The sequence below is a fragment of the Tupaia chinensis genome, unplaced genomic scaffold, assembly GCF_000334495.1.
Source record: "Tupaia chinensis unplaced genomic scaffold, TupChi_1.0 Scaffold144806_1, whole genome shotgun sequence".
NCBI classification, from domain to species: Eukaryota; Metazoa; Chordata; class Mammalia; order Scandentia; family Tupaiidae; genus Tupaia; species Tupaia belangeri.
Window position 1 is genome coordinate 2,804,869 of NW_006204667.1, and position 19,254 is coordinate 2,824,122.

At 39.6% G+C, this 19,254-nt stretch overlaps 1 pseudogene; it reads right to left on the reverse strand.

The window, feature by feature from the left end:
• Positions 1-1,176: 1,176 nt before the first annotated feature.
• Positions 1,177-1,469, reverse strand: LOC102491164 (protein S100-A10-like; annotated as a pseudogene).
• Between the last annotated feature and the right edge of the window lie 17,785 nt (positions 1,470-19,254).

Below are 19,254 nucleotides of genomic sequence, written 5' to 3' on the forward strand. Positions count from 1 at the left end.
AGCAGTTAGTATTTCTCTCCTTTTAGATCTAACAGCCTTTCGTTCACTTATTTGGGTGCTCCTGAGTTGGGTGCATGAATATTTATAAGCATTATATCTTTTTGATTCATTAACCCTTTAACTACTATATAATGCCCTTCTTTGTCTCTTTGTACAGTTTTTGTCTTAAAACCTATTTTGTTAGAAATTAGTATTGCGACTTCAGCTCTTTTATGGTTCCCATTTGCATGGAATACTTTTTTCCAGCCCTTCGCTTTTAGTCTGTGTATATGTTTATCCATGTGATGTATTTCTTGTGGGCAACAAATAGAGGGTTCCTGATTTTTTTTTTATCCATTTAGCCAGTCTATTTCTCTTGATTGAATAATTTAATCCATTAACATTATCAATATTTCTGGACTTGTCCCTACTTTTAAGTTGGCCATTGTCTTGGTTGTCTTTTATTCTCTTATTTCTGGCTGTTCATTCATTAGTTTTCCTGGGACAGTACTCTCTTCAGAGTTTCTTAAAGAGCTCGTCTGGTGTTGGCAAATATTTTCAGGTTTTTTTAAAGAAGATTTTAATCTTTTTTCCCACATGGAGGATAACCTTGCTGGATATTATAATCTTGGTTAAAATTGTTTCTCTCTTAACACTTTCAATATGTCTTCCCATTTTTTCCTTCCTTACATTGTTTCAGTTGAAAGGTCTAGTGTTAGCCTGATGGGATGACCTTTGTAAGTCACTTGACATTTCTTTCTTGCCAGTTTAGTATTCTGTCTTTATCTGTGGTTTTGGCCACTCTGGCTAAGATGTGCCATACAGAGGATCTTTTGGGGTTGATTCTGTTTGGAGTCTTTTGTATTTCTTGGATCTAGATGTTTAAGTACTTCTCTAGGTGTGGAAAGTTTTCTTCCAGAATTTCACAGAATAGATTTTTTTTTTGAACTAAAAAACAATTTTATTTATTAAGAACAAGAGGATGCAAACAATATAAAAATCAAAAGCTCATCTGGCATTTTATTCACTTTTCTCTCTCTGCTTGTCAAATGGGAGTCGGATTTTCTTTGTACATTTTCTAAGGATCCTGATCCACTCATGAAATCCTTATACAGAGGGAGCTGCAGAGTGGATTCCTTAAGTGATCCTGTGGGAAAACTCTTAAGCAGGATAGGAGTAATTGGTCGGTTCTGCCTACTACTTTCTCTTCTGTTTCATGTGTACTCAAAATAGTCATTGCACGCAATGGTCAGGTCTGCAATTAGTGAAAAAAAAAAAGCTCTGAAAGTCCATTTTGCCATCTTGGCACTGGTCCAGGTCCTTCATTATTTTGTCCACAACCAGAGGGTCTTTTTGATTTTCCAAATATACTGGGAACTCTTTTCCATGAATATTCTCAGGTCCTCCTTTGTCAAGTAGCCTTTGTTCTCAGCAAATTTGTCAAATATAAACATCATGGTTTCCATGGCATGCTCCATTTGAGATGGCATTTTGGTGGTATCTGTTAAAACCTTGGCGGGTAGGCAGGTGTGGAGGCTGGGTGAGCTCGGACACCATGGAATAGATTTTCAATGCCCTTATTAGTTTCTTCACCTTCTAGGATACAAGTTATTTGGATGTTTGGACATTTAATGGAATCTAGTATTTCTCATATATTATTCTTATTTTATTGTTTTCTGTTTAGGTCAGAGGTTTTGTTTTCTACATCCAAGATTCAATCTTCAGTATGGTCTAATCAGCTTTTAATACTTTTGAGAGACATTTTGATTTCCTGTATTACAGATTTCATCTCTAGCAGTTCCATTTGATTCTTTCTTATAGTGTGAATTTCCTCTTTTAAATTGTGAAAGGACTTCTTCATCTTCTGGAGTTTGTTGTCTCTTTTCTGTTCCAACTCATAGGCTTTTGTTACTATGAATGTTCTGAATTCTTTCTCTGACATTTCAGTAACTTCTGTTTCTTCAAGAAATGGAAGAAAGTTATTGTGTTCTTTTGGTGGAGACATATTGCCTGCTCTTTTTTCAAACTTGAGGCTCTTCTGCAACTTCTAGCAATTGGGTGGTGTATTCACTTTTGGATAGCTTTTTGGAGAATGTTTCTGCCACCGGGAACTAGTTTGCTTCCCTGTTGCTGTGTATTGCTTCTGCAATGAAGTCTCTCTTCTGCTGTGTTTAGCAGTGTGGTCCCCACGGGAAGAGTTTTCTATTCGGGTTTCTGAAGAGCAGGGTTTTCTTTTCTTTTTTGGCAGGTGGTTCAGTATAGAACGAGGATCGCTGGGATCCCCAGCGATGTTTAAAAACTATGATTCTAGACCTGTCTATTCCCTCTAGGTGAGTGGAGGATGAAGGGAGGATGACAATATAAGAGGGAAGAAAAAGAATATGAAGTAGAAAAAAAGGAAAAAGTCACGCACCATGTGCAGCAAGCTATTTTGGAAGGGGGCTGCAGATGGAAGTGGGCTCTGCTTGAGAGTTGAGAACTGCCCTATAGGATAAGGAGAAATAAAGAATTAGCAAAAGAAAGAAGAAGAAGGAGAAGGAGGAGAAGGAAGAGGAGGGGAGAGAGAGGAGGAGAAGGAAGAGGAGAAGAAGAGTAGGAGAGGAGAAGAAGAAGAAGGAAGAAGAAGGAGGAAGAAGAAGAAGGAGGAGGAGAGGGAGGAAGAGAGGGAGGAGGAGAAGAGAAGAAGAAGGAATAAGGAGGGGAAGGAGGAGGAGAAGAGGAGGAGAAGAGAAGAAGAAGGAGAAGGAAAAAGAAGGAAGAAGAAGGGAGGAGGAGAAGAAAGAGGAGGAGAAGGAGGAGAAGAAGAGAAGAAGAAGAAAGGAGGAAGAAGGAAGAAGGAGGAGGAGAAGGAAAAGAAGGAGGAGGAGAAGGAGGAGAAGGAGAAGAGGAGGAGAAGAGGAGGAGTAGGAAGAGAAGAAGAAGAAAGAAGAAGGAAGAAAGGAAGAAGAAAGGAAGGAAGAGGAAGGAAGACGGAGGAGGAGAAGAATAAGAAGAGGAGGAGAAGAAGAAAGAAGGAAGAAAGGAGGAAGAAAGGAGGAAAAAAGGCGGGAGGAGGAGGAGAAGAGGAGAAGAAGTTTCTTTAATGGGGACATAAATTTTAATATAATGTATCTCTCAGAAAACATGAAAACTAACGGCAACAATTCTTTAAGTTAAGAGCTAAGCCTCGCAGAAGTAATGTCAATTCCCAAAGGTCATAATTAGGCAAGTAGAGAAAGATGAACCCAGAGTATCGGAACACAGAACACATTCTTCGTTGTGGCAGTATACCAGCCTCACCATGTGGAATCAGCCCCTACTCACTTTGGCCTGCAGAAAATTATTTTATGTTTTTATGCTTGTCTTTCAATTAGAAAATTTAAACTGCTTAATTGCAGCTATCCTTAAAATAGCAAAAAGAAAAAAAAAAGAAAAGAAAAGAAAAGAAAAAGCTAATGCAAATGAAAACAACAGTGTGATGATAGCACTACGCAACTGTTAGGACGACTGGTATGTAGAGCACTGGCCACACCGCATGCTGTCCCGAGGAGGAAGAAAGGTGGGAGGAGGAGGGAGGAGGGAGGAGGAGGAGAAGAAGAAGAGGAGGAGGAGTAGAAAGAAGGAAGAAAGGAGAAAGAAAGGAGGAAAAAAGGCAGGAGGAGGAGGGAGGGGGAGGAGAAGAAGAAGGAGAAGAAGAGGAGGAGGAAGGGGGAGGAGGAGGAGGAACTAGCCTACCTTGCTGGTGGGGAGGGAGGGAGGCTCTGAAGATGGGAAGTGGGGCTGGAACTGGAACTGAGGCAAATGACTGGCCCCACCTCAGCTTCCCTGACTAGGCGGGGGGCTGCAGATGGAAGTGGGCTCTGATTGAGAGCAGCACTGTGGGGTAAGAAGTCCTCATTTTCTTTTTTAGAGAGAGATTTTTTGCTATAGGCCCTATGCACTAGCCAGAGAGACAGAGAGACAGAAAGCAAGAAATAACCTCCGCCCCCTGAGAGGATGGCCATGCTGCAATCCCTTCTCCATTCTCTTCTTGGAATCTTGGACTTGCGTGAGTTTAAGCCACTGGGTCCAGGACTTGAACTGCAGTTGACTAATTGGGAGTTCAGCTATGTAACCGTTATGCCATCTGCTGGTCCCAAGAAACCAACTCTTGATTTTGTTAATTTTTCTAGTTTTCCTATTTTTAAATTTTCATTCAATTTTGCTTTAATTTTTATTTCATTCTTCTGCTTTATGTTATGATTATGTAAGTTTTTAAATTATTTTTATTATTCGATTTTCCCATTTATGCATGTATGTATGGAGAGAGAAAGGAAAAGAGGAAAAACAGTCATAGGTATTTTTGATTTGGTGTTCCTGTGTCACAATCCTCTTACTTTAGCCTCTCAAATACCTAGGATAACAGGTATGTGTGACAATGACAGGCATCTTCAGGCTGGCCTAGGAACTGAACCTGGGTCTCTCATGTGACTTCTACCCTCCTAAGTGGTGGCACTATCTGTGTCCTACTGTGGCTGAGTCCTCTTTATTTTAAGCACTGAAATCACTCCAAACACCATGGCGTCATTTAACTTGTCCCTATACCCCCATATTTTCTGTAACTCGATGATTTGATCTGGAGGCCAAATCAGACAGTAATTACTTTTTTGAATATTTTAAATTTTAAAATTTGGGACCAGCAGTTGGCATAATGGCTATGTTGTTGGACTCCCATGTAGTTGACCTTGGTTCGAGTCCCAGACCCAGTGGCTTAAACTCACACAGGGCACGTGTGCATGTGTGCCTAAGATCCTGAGAGGAGAATGGAGAAGAAAGGATTGCAGCATGACCATCTCCCCTGGGGGGGTGATGTCTCGCTTTCTGTTTCTCTGTCTTTCTTCTCTGTCTTTCTGGTGAGCACACGTGCCCTATAGCAAAAACCTCTCAAAAAAAAAAAAATTGACCAAGGAGAGACACACAAAGAAAGGGAAAGTGAGACTGCAAGTCGCCAGGTTCAGTATTCAAACCACGGTTGGCCATGTGGGAATCCAGTGCCTCAACTACCATTCCATCTGCTGGTCCCCAGACTATGATTTAAAAAAATAAATAACAATACTTCATTGATTTCATTGTGTATTTCCATGAGAGAGCATTAATATCTTGGATTATTTCCTTTGGGATAGGATTAATTAACGATTACTACTTAGATTCATTAATTTATTAGTGGGTTCCAAATGGTGATATTTTAAAACTATTATTCATCATTTAGGAGCAGACCTACTTTTGTAATGAGAAACTGTCCCTTTTTGACTATTTTGTTTCTTTAGCATATAGTTCATAGGAGAGGCAGGGTCAATACTTGATAGCCTTTAACCGTTTGAGAAGTGAGTTGATTTCCTATCATGCTCCAAAATTGACTAGTGAGTTTCTTCTCTCTCTCTCTCTCTCTCTCTCTCTTTCTCTCTCTCGATGTGAGTGTGTGTATGTAATGCTCATTTTAGAAAACGAGTACCAACATTTAAAGTAGTTTTGAGACCAGCAGAAAGCTGGTTATGCGTTGTACTTCCATGTAGTAGACCGTGTTTTGATCCTGGATGTGGTGGCTTAAAACTCACACTGGGCATGTGTGCATGTGTGAACAAAATCCCAAGAGGAGAATGGAGGAAAAGAGATTGCAGTGTGGCCATCCCCATGAAGGGGATGACTTCTTGCTTTCTATCTTTCTGTCTTTCACTGTCTCTCCAATGAGAATATGTGCCCTATAGCAAAAATCTCTCCAAAAAGAAAAAAAAAAAGAAAAAAAGAAATAAACAAAAAGTAAGTAGTTTTGGTACTATTGTTGGGAAAAATATATCTGCCTCATAAGATCTCAATGCTATTCAGTTGACCAATAAAGAGAATAAGTAAAACTAGACTGTATTATTTACCATCGCAGTCAGAAATTATATATGGTTTACTAACTACGTTCTTCATCTCCTCTTCTAGATTTATTTGAGGCAAATTGAGATATTACTGCTGCTTAATGCTTTTATATATTTTAAGAGAGAAACAAAGGGATAGAAACCAGAATTTTGAGATTAAAAACCACAAACCAATCATGATGATGCCAGATTCTCTGGGAGAGCTGTGTTTAGGATAAAATTTGATGAGATACGTTGTTGATTTCCTAGACAGAGCCAGTAGAGAAAAAGCCAGAGGGTGAACTAATCATGTCTCAGTTTTCATAGCTGGTAAAAAATACAAGTAAACCAAGATGTTGCTAAATTTGAGAAGTGATGTCCTCGGTTCTGCAGTTGGTAGCCTACTGAACTCCAGTACTGCTAGCCACATTGTGTACTGGTTCAGGTCCCTAGGCCAGGGGACCTGAAACATGCTGGGCACAAGTGCCCAAGCCCTTGATGGGCTGGAGGGCTTGAGAAGGGAATCGCAGTGTGATGAGACCCTGTTGAGGTGCTTCTCCCCTCATCCCAGTCTCATATGTGCACTCAAGAGCGAAGATCAAGACCAATGATTAAGTCAAAGGGCCTGAGATAATTGTGTTTAAAAAGTTGGCGAACTCAAGGGTCATTTTTTCTTAACCTCCTTTCCTATCCCTTTGTTTCTCTCCTAGGAAATGTAAAACCATGAGACATTTACACAATGTTAGAACAAAAAGAAGACTTGGAAGGAAAACATTCTAAAATGTTGATGCGCTCCTTCCTTAATTTATTCCTGTGCTGACCTAATTTGCTCCAGGTTTTGGAGAGGGGGTTGATTACGCATGTTTGATTATATGCTGATTTAAATGCTGTATCATTTGCTGATATTTCTTCGTAAGAATAGAAATCAGTTTGAAATGGAGTTCCTATAATTTTTGCTCTTTGGATGATCAGAGAGACTGTTAATTTTAATATTGCTTAAATTAAGCAATCATGAATAATAACATCTTGTCAGGAATCTTGGGTGGAAGGATAACAATAGCACAATAGCACATCAGCCTCCCCTGTTCCAGCTACCTTTATCTGGAACACTGAGCTGCAGCTGCATGACTGCAGGGCTAAAACTGGAAGGCCAGTGAAAGAAGCTGCTAGAATTCAATCTTACAATGGCCTCCATCTTGTTATCTAGGTTGTAGCTAAGAAAGTATCATATTTTAGCACATAGCCAGTCATTAATATAAGAAAGGCTAATAATTAGATAAGTGAAAGACGATATAAAAATATTAACTACAAATTTACAAAAACACAATTATTTAATTTTATTTATTATTATTACTATTTTTGAGAGATTTTTTGCTATAGGTGTGTGTGCTCACTGGAGAGACAGAGACAGAAAGTGAAAAATCCACCCCCCACCTCCAGTGGGGTTGACCATGCCACAATCCTTTCTCCTCTGTTTTCCTCTTGGGATTTTGGGCATGCACAGACCTGCCTGGCATGAATTTCAAGCTGCTGGGTCTGGGACTCAAACCGTAGTTAACCACATGGAGTCCAGCACCTTAACCACTCTTCCATCTGTTGGCCTATTATTATTATTGTTATTATTATTTTTGGAGAGATTTTTTTGCCTTAATGCATGTGTTCTCTCTGGAGAGCCAGAGAGGCAGACAGAGTGAAAAAGAAAGTGAGAAACCACCCCAAGGAGGCATGGTAATACCACAATCCCTTCTCCTCTATTCTCCTCCTGGGATCTTGGGCATGCACACACACATGCCTGGCATGAGTTTCAAGTCACCAGGTTTGGGACTCAAACCACAGATGACCATGTGGGGGTCTAGCAATGTAACCGCTATGCCATCTGCTGGTCCAATTATTATTATTTTTTAATTTGACTGGAGAGACACAGAGCAAGGGGAAGTGAGACAGCAAGATGCCAGGTCTGGGACTGGCCATATGGGAATCTAGCACCTTATCCACCCTACCACCTGCCATCCCTGAACTGCAAAATTTTAAAGGACAAAGGAGCAATATTATGAATAAATATTCTCTCCGATTGAGCAGGTGGAGCATAACTAGATAATTAGAAATCATGAAAAAGGTTTGGGGACCAGCGGTTAGCATAATGGCTATGTTGCTGAACTCCATGTAGTCGACCGCGGTTTGAGCCACGGAACCGGTGGCTTAAACTCATGCCAGGCGCAAGTGCGTGTGTGCCCAAGATCCCGAGATGAGAATGGAGAAGGGATTGCAGTGTGGCCATTCCCCCTGGGGGGTGATTTCTCGCTTTCTATCTCTCTATCTCTCTCTGTCTTTCTGGCAAGCGCACGTGCCTGATAGCAAAAACCTCTCAAAAAAATAAATAAAAAAAGAAAGAAATCATGAAAAAGGTTTTTTATAAAAAATTGCATTTCACGTGAGAATGCTAATCATGGCTCTCCCACTGATAGCCTGTCAAATCCACGTACTGACTGAAGCAGTTAAAGACATGTCAGTTTTGATTAGAAGTCTGACAATGTTCTAGAATTAAATGAGTTTATATGCACTCAGTCTGAAATTCTGTATCTAAACAGGAGCTGGAAAAATGGACTGATGAACTCAGCAAAATGATGAATCACCTGTGCATAATAATTTTGTGTCAAACAAAAGAAACCCAAAGCTACAGATTTAGAGTTTAATTTTACTTTATAATTAAGGTATTTGCAAGATATCTTTCCTAAAAAGGAACAAAATGGTCTTTCTCTTTGAAATGTATGGTACTTTTTTTTAGTTTTAAGGAATCGAACTTAGTTTTTAGTTTTTGTTTGTTTGTTTGAGAGGTTTTCGCTATAGGACGCATACGCTCACCAGAAAGACATAGAAAGACAGAGAGACAGAAAGCAAGAAATCACCACCCAGGGGGGATGGCCACGCTGCAATCCCTTCTCCTTCACTCTCCTCTCGGGATCTTGGGCACGCATGCACACGCGCCCGGTGTGAGTTTAAGCCACCGGGTCTGGGACTCAAACTGCAGTTGACTACATGAGAGTCCAGTGACATAGCATTACACCAACCTTTGGTCCCTGTTTTTAGTTTATTTAGTATACTTTTTTAATAAAAGAGAAAGACACTCCAGACAGCTTATCACACCATGACCTCCTCCTGGTCTCCCAGCAAGCTAGGATCAGAGAGATGTAGTCGGCCTGTCTTAGGTCAGCCTGGACCACAACCATCCATGTGCTTTGCAGCATGCTGTTCTGGCACCTGCACCTCTGTGGCTGGGCCAGAAAGCGAACTTTCAGTTTCCATATTGTCATATTTCATACAAGAAAACCTCTTAAGATGATTAGTGATGCTGCATGGGCATTTACTCAGTGGAAGGTGATCTCTACATGGGTAAGTAGTATTGGATCCCTTAAAGTATTGGAATACGATACCAAAGAATAAAAATTCACTTATAAAATGATTCTTAATTTCATTAGGAAACAAAATTTCCTATGGTCATGAAGATTTAATGTATTTCCTAGTATTTTATTCCATTCTTCATTGGCTTTGACCTGAGACTTTCAGAACGGCAGTTACTGGTATCATATTTAAAGAAACAAGATTGTCACAAGGAGCTGTGTGGGTCGCTAGGTTCATGTATACAAAAGTATTGGAATAATCTTGTTTTTTTTCTTTTTTTTTTTTGAGAGTTTTTTTTTGCTATAGGGCACGTGCGCTCTCCAGACAGACAGAGAGAGACAGAGAGACAGCGAGAAATCACCCCCCGGGGGGATGGCCACGCCACAATCCCTTCTCCTCCATTCTCCTCTAGGGATCTTGGGCACGCATGCACATGCGCCCCGTGTGAGTTTTAAATAACTGGGTCCGGGATGCGAACTGCAGCTGACTACATGGGAGTCCAGTGACAGCCATCACGCTAACTGCTAGTCCCAATAATCTTAAGCTTTGACCCAACTCTGCAGTTATTCTAAGAAAGTAAAGACTATGGTTCCAATTCTGTTGATCCCACAATACATTATATACAATTAAGAAAAATTATTATTATTATTTTTTAATTTAGTACAGGAAACATGAGCTCACCAAAGGGAAATAGAGATAGAGACAGGGAGAAAATGAGAAGGCAAACTGCCAAGTCAGGGACTCAGACTGTGGTCAGCCATGTGGGAGTCCAGCACTTTAACCACCACCCAGCAATATAGTATTAATCTGTTCATAATCTGTTCATAATTACAGGGCTATCAGTCTTAGAAGTAGTGCTAAATCAAAAATATTAAAATAAACTACTCTTTTGTAGCTATGTGTGTATTTTTTAATTTTAACCTAGGGAGTATATGCCAGAGAAAGACAGAGACAGATAGGGAAAGGTTATGATCATCCTCATGGAGGATGGTCATGCTATGATCCCCTTTCCTCCATTCTCCTCTCAGGATTTTAAGAATGGACAGACATGTACCTGGCATGAGTTTTTAAGCCACCAGGTCCACAACTTGTATTGAACATTACTTTTTTTTTCAAAAGAGAATGTATTACAATATATTACTCCTATTGGGACCAGCAGTAATGGCTATGTCGCTGGACTCCCATGTAATCAATCATGGTTCTAATCTTGGACCCGGTGGCTTAAACTCATGCTGGGCGTGTGTGTATGCATGCCCAAGATCCCGAGATGAGAATGGAGGAGAAGGGATTGTGGCATGACCATCCCCCCTGGGGAGTGATTTCTCGCTTTCTGTCTCTCTGTCTCTCTCTTTCTCGTGAGCACATGCGCCCTATAGCAAAAATCTCCCCCAAAACAAAACAAAACAAAATGACAATATATTAATCCTATAAATCACTCTTGATTTCCATGCTTCTTCCAATTTGCATTAATTTTCTGTGAATTTTGGGCTAGCAATAGAGAGGTAAGAAACAATCAGATTTCAGTTCAATATTGAAAACTGCAAAAATCCACTTTTTACATTTTTAAGAAATGTTTGCTGTAGGGAGTATGCATGCACTCACCAGAGAGAAACAAAGACAAAGAATGAGAAAGAGAGAGAGAGAGAGGGAAAGGAGAAAGCTACCGCAGAGGGGAAAGTCACGCCACAATTCCTTCTCTTCCTTTTCGCCACTTGGTATTTTGGGCATGCACACACAAGTGCCTGCCATGCTCTTCAAGTGTCCAGCTCCAGGACTCTAATCGCACTGCTGGCCATGTGAGATCCAATGATCTTAACCATCATGCCACCAGCTGGCAAGCTAAAACCTATTTTACACTCACAGTCTGTCTTAATTCTATAACCCCAGTTGTTGCCAGAGAAATTTACACTGGTGGTCTACTTCATGTCACCAAAGCAACTTATGGTATTTCCCCAAATCCAAGCCCTTTCAATTCCCATTATTTTCTTCTCCTAGAAAGATTGGTTCTAAGATCATCCCACAAATATGAAGCTGTCATGAATTTTTGTCTTTAGCTTACTTTTGGCATCCATTGCTAAAATCTATTGATTCTTTTCCCCAAACATCTCTTACCTCCCCATGCCACTCTAGCCCTCCTTTCGCATTTCTATTTGACACTCATCTTTCATATGCCCTTAGAACAATCCTCTTATCTGGCTTTCTGCTTCTAGGGTGAGAATAATCCAGGATCTACACTGCATCTGGTGGGATCTTTGTAACAAGGGTGTGATCATATCGCTTTCCTTAGCATGATTATGCAGGGTTCCCTACTGCTTACAGGATCGACTTCACTGTAACACCCAACACTCTTCCTCAGCTGTGTCCTCTGTTTGCATGCTTGCCACTTCATTCAGCAGAAATGCTCAACTACTTAAAATCCCTAGAATGCTCTGCTGTCAAAAGCCTCTAAGTCTTCATTTGGGCTGTTTCTACTACTTGGAAAACTCTTTTCTTGCCTGGTATTTACTTTTTCTGCATGTTTCTGGTAAGATACCACTCCTTTTTTTCTTCCCATCATTCAGAGCTTCATCATCCTAGTTTGTGTCTGAGATTACAGGACTATAACTTATTTATTTTATTAAAGAGATTTCTGCTATAGGGTATATGTGCTCTCTGGAGAGAGAGAGAAAGCGAGAAATCATCCCCAGGCGGGGTAGGGATGGCCACACCACAACCTTCTCTGCACCATTTACCCTCAGGATCTTGGGCAGGCACGCACATGTGCCCAGAGTGAGTTTCAAGATGCAAGGTCCAGGACTTGAACTGTGGTCGACTGTATGGGAGTCCAGCAATGGAACCACCATCGTCTGCTGGTCCCACAAGGACTGTTCTTACACAACTTTAATTTCTGTGTATTTCATTTCTCCATAAGACTCATATGTAAGTTGACCTGTGTTTATCGTATATATCTTGATCTGACTGTTTGCCAACCTTATGTCCGGTTTCCTTCCTTAAACTCTTCCAGTACACTGCCTGGAGCTTATGGCTTGTCGTCAGTCTCCTGTATCTTTAACCTGTTCATTAAACACTTCCTTTACCTTCTTGCTCAAACCAAAATTGCATGCGGCCTGACCACACTGTTTTCATGCAGCTCTCTCAGGAAGCAGCTACTGTTTCTCACATGGCCCTTGTACCACTGAGCCTGGGCCTGGATTCCGTGTCCCATTTGTTTCTCTTTGTTGTACCCAGAACAGTTTCCTTTCCTCCTTCCGAAAAGCCCCCAGCATGGAGTTTCTGCCCACGGGCTTTGTCCCTGGCTGGCACTGTTTCTGTTAGCTCCAGGCAATCGCTCTCATTTCCTGGACACTCTGGGACCACTTCCTGCTGCTTCTCCAGAGCACACACACCGTCGGAGACGTCGAGATCCATGTACATTCAGGGAAATGAGACTTCCTGTTCCACGTCCTCTCCTTTGGTTTCTCAGTTCCTTGACTTTCCCCGTTTACCTTATTTTTCACTCTCAAACAGCCAATTACTCATGGGGCCCCTACTTTAGTCCTAGCATTTTATTTTAGAAACTTTTTAAACATACAAAAGTGCTGAGAAAATTTTAGTAAACACATTTATACCCACTCCCTGGATCCTATTAAGATTTTACTAATTTGCTTTACAAAATTATCTATATGTCTATGTATCTATCTGTCTTCTACATATCCATAATCTACCCATTCATTCCTCTTGTTAACCTATCATTAATCCATCTTCTTCTTATTATTATTTTTTGTTTAGAGAGAGATTTTTACTATAGGGAGTATGTGCTCACTGGAGCCACAGAGACAGAGATAGAAAGTGAGAAATCACCCCCTCCCACAGGGAAATAGCTACCCTAGCATCCTTTCTCCTCTATTCTCCTCTTGAGATTTTGGGAATGCACACACACACACTGATGTTTTAAGCCACCGGGTCTGGGACTTGAACCGTGGTTCAACTTAAATACATGGGAGTCCAGCAATGCAGCCATTATTCCATCTGTTGGTCCCTAATTCATCTTATTTTTGGTGTATTTCAATGTAAATTTTGGATGTCAGTAAACCTCCCTCGCGATGCCTCAGGATAAATATAATTAATTATAATTTAATATTAATTATAATGAGTTACAATTTAATATTTGTTTATAATAATAGTAATTCTCTCTGATATACATGTAACATTTGTATAATTATATTTTTATATTACTGTATTATTAAGATCCTGCAATTATTACATAATATTTGTATAATTATATGTACAATATATGTAATTCTCTAGAAGATATCATATATATATAGTCTTTAAAATGTTCATGGAAAGGGACTGGCAGATGGCTGGTAATGTTTATGTTGCTGGACTCCCACATAGTTGACGACGATTCAAGTCCCAGCCCTGGAGGATTAAAACTCATGCCAGGCACATTTGCGTGCGTGTGTGCCCCAAATCCTGAGAGAGAATGGAAGAGAAAAGATTGCAGCATGGCCATCCCCCCTGGGGAGTGATTTCTCACTTTCTGACTCTCTGTTTCTCTGGTGAGCGCACGCACTCTACAGCAAAAATCTCTCAATAAAACAAAATGTTCATGGAAAATGCATATTGTGAAAAGCCATGCATAGATTTCAAAATATTTTGCCCCAAAACAATTAATTCCATTTCTGAACTTTTAAAATTCCCTTATCTATAAAGATAATTCTTGAACAATACAGACTTGGACAGTACCAGTCCACTTACATGTAGATTTTTTTTCAATAAATATAATGGAAGATTTTTTTGCAGATGAACAACACAGCCTAGAAATAACAAAAACACTAAGAAAAATTAGGTATATCATGACTACATAAGGTATTTTATCACTTACTACTATGAACACATACACAAACCTACTACAAAAAGTTAAAACTTTTCAAAACTTGCACACACACTTACAGATCAAACATTGCAATTCACAGTCAAGAGAAAAGTAAACAAATTAGAAGATGCAGTCATACTGCCTAAGAATAACTGTAGTCCATACCATACTAACGTAATAACTTCAGTGACCTCCTGTTCTATCGTGGTGAGCTTGGGTGTTCTCTGTTATCCTCCTAAAACGGCGTGTGGCACTAATCATCTCCAAGAGAGCAGTTAGTCTCTTCGGTAATTGCGTATTACAGAGAAAAGGGATCTCTCTGTTCTGTGCATTTTTCATCATGTTTAGTGAAATACTGAAAACACTGGGTAACAGCATGGGACTCATTATCTTTGCATTTCGGATGTGTGGTATTAGTAAGCAGTACAACCTTGACAACGTTTCATGTCTTATTAGACAATATCGATATAGGTACTAACAGATGATTTGTCTTGTAAACAGGTGACATAAACTTACAGTATCGACAAATATAGTACAGTGATGGAAATGTATTTCTCCTTATGACTTTCTTTCATTTTCTTTTCCCTTTTTTTTTTTTTTTTTTAAGATTTTTGCCATAGGACATATGCGATCGCCAGAGAGATGGTGAGAGGAGGGAAAGTGAGAAATCAATCACTCCCCGCAGGAGGGGGTGCAGATGGCTACACCGCAATCCCTTCTCCTCCATTCTCCTCCTGGAATTTTGGGCATGTACGCATATGGTACATGGCGTGATTTTCATGCCACCAGGTCCAGGACTTGAACTACAGTCAACCATGTGGGAGTCCAGCACCTTAACCACTATGTTACCTGCTCACTCTCCTTATGACTTTCTTAATAATATTTTTTTCTTTAGTTTATTGTATGGATACAATATTTAATAAGTATAGTGTACAAAATATGTTAATTGACATTATCTTATTGGTAAGGATTCTTAATAACAATAGACTTTTCTTAGAAATTATTTATTTGTTGTTATTATTATTTTTAATTTGACCATAGGAGACAGAAAGAGAAGAAAAGTAAGTAAACCTCCAGGTCCTGGACTCGAACTGTGGTCAGCCATATGGGAGTCCAACACTTTAACCAGTGCGCCACCAACTGGCCCCCAATAGTACGCTATTAATAGTTAAGTTTTTACAGGATCAAATATTATATGTGGATTTTCCATTACCGGGGAATGAGGGAGTCTGGGAGGTGGGTCAGAGCCTCAAACCCCCCTGCATTGTTCCAGGATTTTACACACACGCACACACACACACGCACACACACGCAAGTAGTTATTTGCATTGCACCCAGGAGGACTGAGTAGATGGCAAATGAATAGTAAATGCATTAATGAGGGTGTCTTCCTCCAGTGCACTGATCTAGTCAAATTCAAACCGTAGGCGATATAGAAGCATGTTGTTTCTCTGTTAGGCAAGGTACAATGCCGCTGTGTCAGGACACTTAGACTAATTTATGAACGAGGGAGGATTTTTTCCTCTGAAACACTTCTTACATTTCACTACATCCTAAAGAAGTGAAAAAATAGAAATTTACTGCGTAAGTGAAATGCATACTGCTTAATTACTTTCTTCATAAAGGCATGTCTATTGCTGTAGTTACATTTATTTCCTGTGACGATTAAGTAGAGGTTAATATTTTATTACTAGTTTTGTGTGCCAAGGATAATCATGGTAATAGCCTTTTAATAAAAAAATTACTTCCAGAGTGTTGTGCCTTTGAGCTTAGTTAAACAAAATTATGTAGATTCTAGCAGAAAGACACCACTGAGGTATAAAGTGTTCACAAACAGGCTTGTTAGATTACTGAGATCGGATATCTTGTCAACTGGATGAACTCGAGGTGGCTTTTAGACGTGTGTTGATTTTCCAAGGTTACTTCTAGCATAAGTTATTCTGGTACCATCGTGTTAATAAGAAGATTATGGCTGTGTAATATACCATTCTCTCCACAGTATAATTGGGTAATTTATCCCTCCTGCTAAGAAAATTAGTCAGTGTACTTACTGAACAGATGCGGGGAAGGAGAGACGTGTTCGATGCCCTGATGGGATGACACCATCCACTACACTAAACAAGACGTATGTGTCATAAATGCGAACCTTATATAATAGAATAACACCTTTTAAAACATAAATGTGCTCATAAAACCATCTGCTTCATAACCAGCTTGCGAAGTACATCTGGTATTGCTATATTGGCTCACCAAATTGTTCCTACATGCATTTTAAAGACATAAAGTGAGTATGGATCGGCTCTGGATTGAGAGCCTAAGTGTACACAGATGGTGCCCTTTAGTACCTTACGAATTTCATCACTGTACTTCTTAATTAAGTCTCTCAGTGAGCATGTAACCGTTACCATTAAAAACCACATATTGATTAAACGAGTGTTTGAAGAAGTCTGGTAAGTGGTGGTTTTCAGTTTGGTTGACTATAATGTTATTCCTTCCTAATTACCTTTCTATTAAAATAATAGAAAATACAATCACCAGAGCCCTTACTTCAATTATGATATCACATACAATGTGACTATTTTGTTAAAGACAGTCACAAAGCTTAAACGGATACGTGAATGGTGAACAGCCAGTGGGTTCTGACTTCAAACAGAATAAGAAAGGCAAAATTCAAAAAAAAAAAAAAAAAAAAAAAAAAAAAAGGACACAGGTATGGTGAATCGAGACCTAATTATTTCATCTAACTCTCTCTCTTGTGTCTGGCATCAAATAGATATTTAATGAAACTTTATGTGGGGGCCGGCAGGTGGTGTGGTGGTTAAGAGCGCTGGACTCCCACATGGCCAACTGTGGTCTGAGTTCCAGGCCTGGTGGCTTGTATTCATTTTTTTTTTCTTTTCCCTTTTTTTTTTTTTTTTTTAAGATTTTTGCCATAGGACATATGCGATCGCCAGAGAGATGGTGAGAGGAGGGAAAGTGAGAAATCAATCACTCCCCGCAGGAGGGGGTGCAGATGGCTACACCGCAATCCCTTCTCCTCCATTCTCCTCCTGGAATTTTGGGCATGTACGCATATGGTACATGGCGTGATTTTCATGCCACCAGGTCCAGGACTTGAACTACAGTCAACCATGTGGGAGTCCAGCACCTTAACCACTATGTTACCTGCTCACTCTCCTTATGACTTTCTTAATAATATTTTTTTCTTTAGTTTATTGTATGGATACAATATTTAATAAGTATAGTGTACAAAATATGTTAATTGACATTATCTTATTGGTAAGGATTCTTAATAACAATAGACTTTTCTTAGAAATTATTTATTTGTTGTTATTATTATTTTTAATTTGACCATAGGAGACAGAAAGAGAAGAAAAGTAAGTAAACCTCCAGGTCCTGGACTCGAACTGTGGTCAGCCATATGGGAGTCCAACACTTTAACCAGTGCGCCACCAACTGGCCCCCAATAGTACGCTATTAATAGTTAAGTTTTTACAGGATCAAATATTATATGTGGATTTTCCATTACCGGGGAATGAGGGAGTCTGGGAGGTGGGTCAGAGCCTCAAACCCCCCTGCATTGTTCCAGGATTTTACACACACGCACACACACACACGCACACACACGCAAGTAGTTATTTGCATTGCACCCAGGAGGACTGAGTAGATGGCAAATGAATAGTAAATGCATTAATGAGGGTGTCTTCCTCCAGTGCACTGATCTAGTCAAATTCAAACCGTAGGCGATATAGAAGCATGTTGTTTCTCTGTTAGGCAAGGTACAATGCCGCTGTGTCAGGACACTTAGACTAATTTATGAACGAGGGAGGATTTTTTCCTCTGAAACACTTCTTACATTTCACTACATCCTAAAGAAGTGAAAAAATAGAAATTTACTGCGTAAGTGAAATGCATACTGCTTAATTACTTTCTTCATAAAGGCATGTCTATTGCTGTAGTTACATTTATTTCCTGTGACGATTAAGTAGAGGTTAATATTTTATTACTAGTTTTGTGTGCCAAGGATAATCATGGTAATAGCCTTTTAATAAAAAAATTACTTCCAGAGTGTTGTGCCTTTGAGCTTAGTTAAACAAAATTATGTAGATTCTAGCAGAAAGACACCACTGAGGTATAAAGTGTTCACAAACAGGCTTGTTAGATTACTGAGATCGGATATCTTGTCAACTGGATGAACTCGAGGTGGCTTTTAGACGTGTGTTGATTTTCCAAGGTTACTTCTAGCATAAGTTATTCTGGTACCATCGTGTTAATAAGAAGATTATGGCTGTGTAATATACCATTCTCTCCACAGTATAATTGGGTAATTTATCCCTCCTGCTAAGAAAATTAGTCAGTGTACTTACTGAACAGATGCGGGGAAGGAGAGACGTGTTCGATGCCCTGATGGGATGACACCATCCACTACACTAAACAAGACGTATGTGTCATAAATGCGAACCTTATATAATAGAATAACACCTTTTAAAACATAAATGTGCTCATAAAACCATCTGCTTCATAACCAGCTTGCGAAGTACATCTGGTATTGCTATATTGGCTCACCAAATTGTTCCTACATGCATTTTAAAGACATAAAGTGAGTATGGATCGGCTCTGGATTGAGAGCCTAAGTGTACACAGATGGTGCCCTTTAGTACCTTACGAATTTCATCACTGTACTTCTTAATTAAGTCTCTCAGTGAGCATGTAACCGTTACCATTAAAAACCACATATTGATTAAACGAGTGTTTGAAGAAGTCTGGTAAGTGGTGGTTTTCAGTTTGGTTGACTATAATGTTATTCCTTCCTAATTACCTTTCTATTAAAATAATAGAAAATACAATCACCAGAGCCCTTACTTCAATTATGATATCACATACAATGTGACTATTTTGTTAAAGACAGTCACAAAGCTTAAACGGATACGTGAATGGTGAACAGCCAGTGGGTTCTGACTTCAAACAGAATAAGAAAGGCAAAATTCAAAAAAAAAAAAAAAAAAACATGAATGGCGAACAGCCAGTGGGTTCTGACTTCAAACAAAATAAGAAAGGCAAAATTCAAAAAAAAAAAAGAAAAGAAAAGGGAACCAGAGGTACATTTTTGTGTTGTATATATAACATGGCTACACTGCCCTCCCCCCACCCATGTTATGT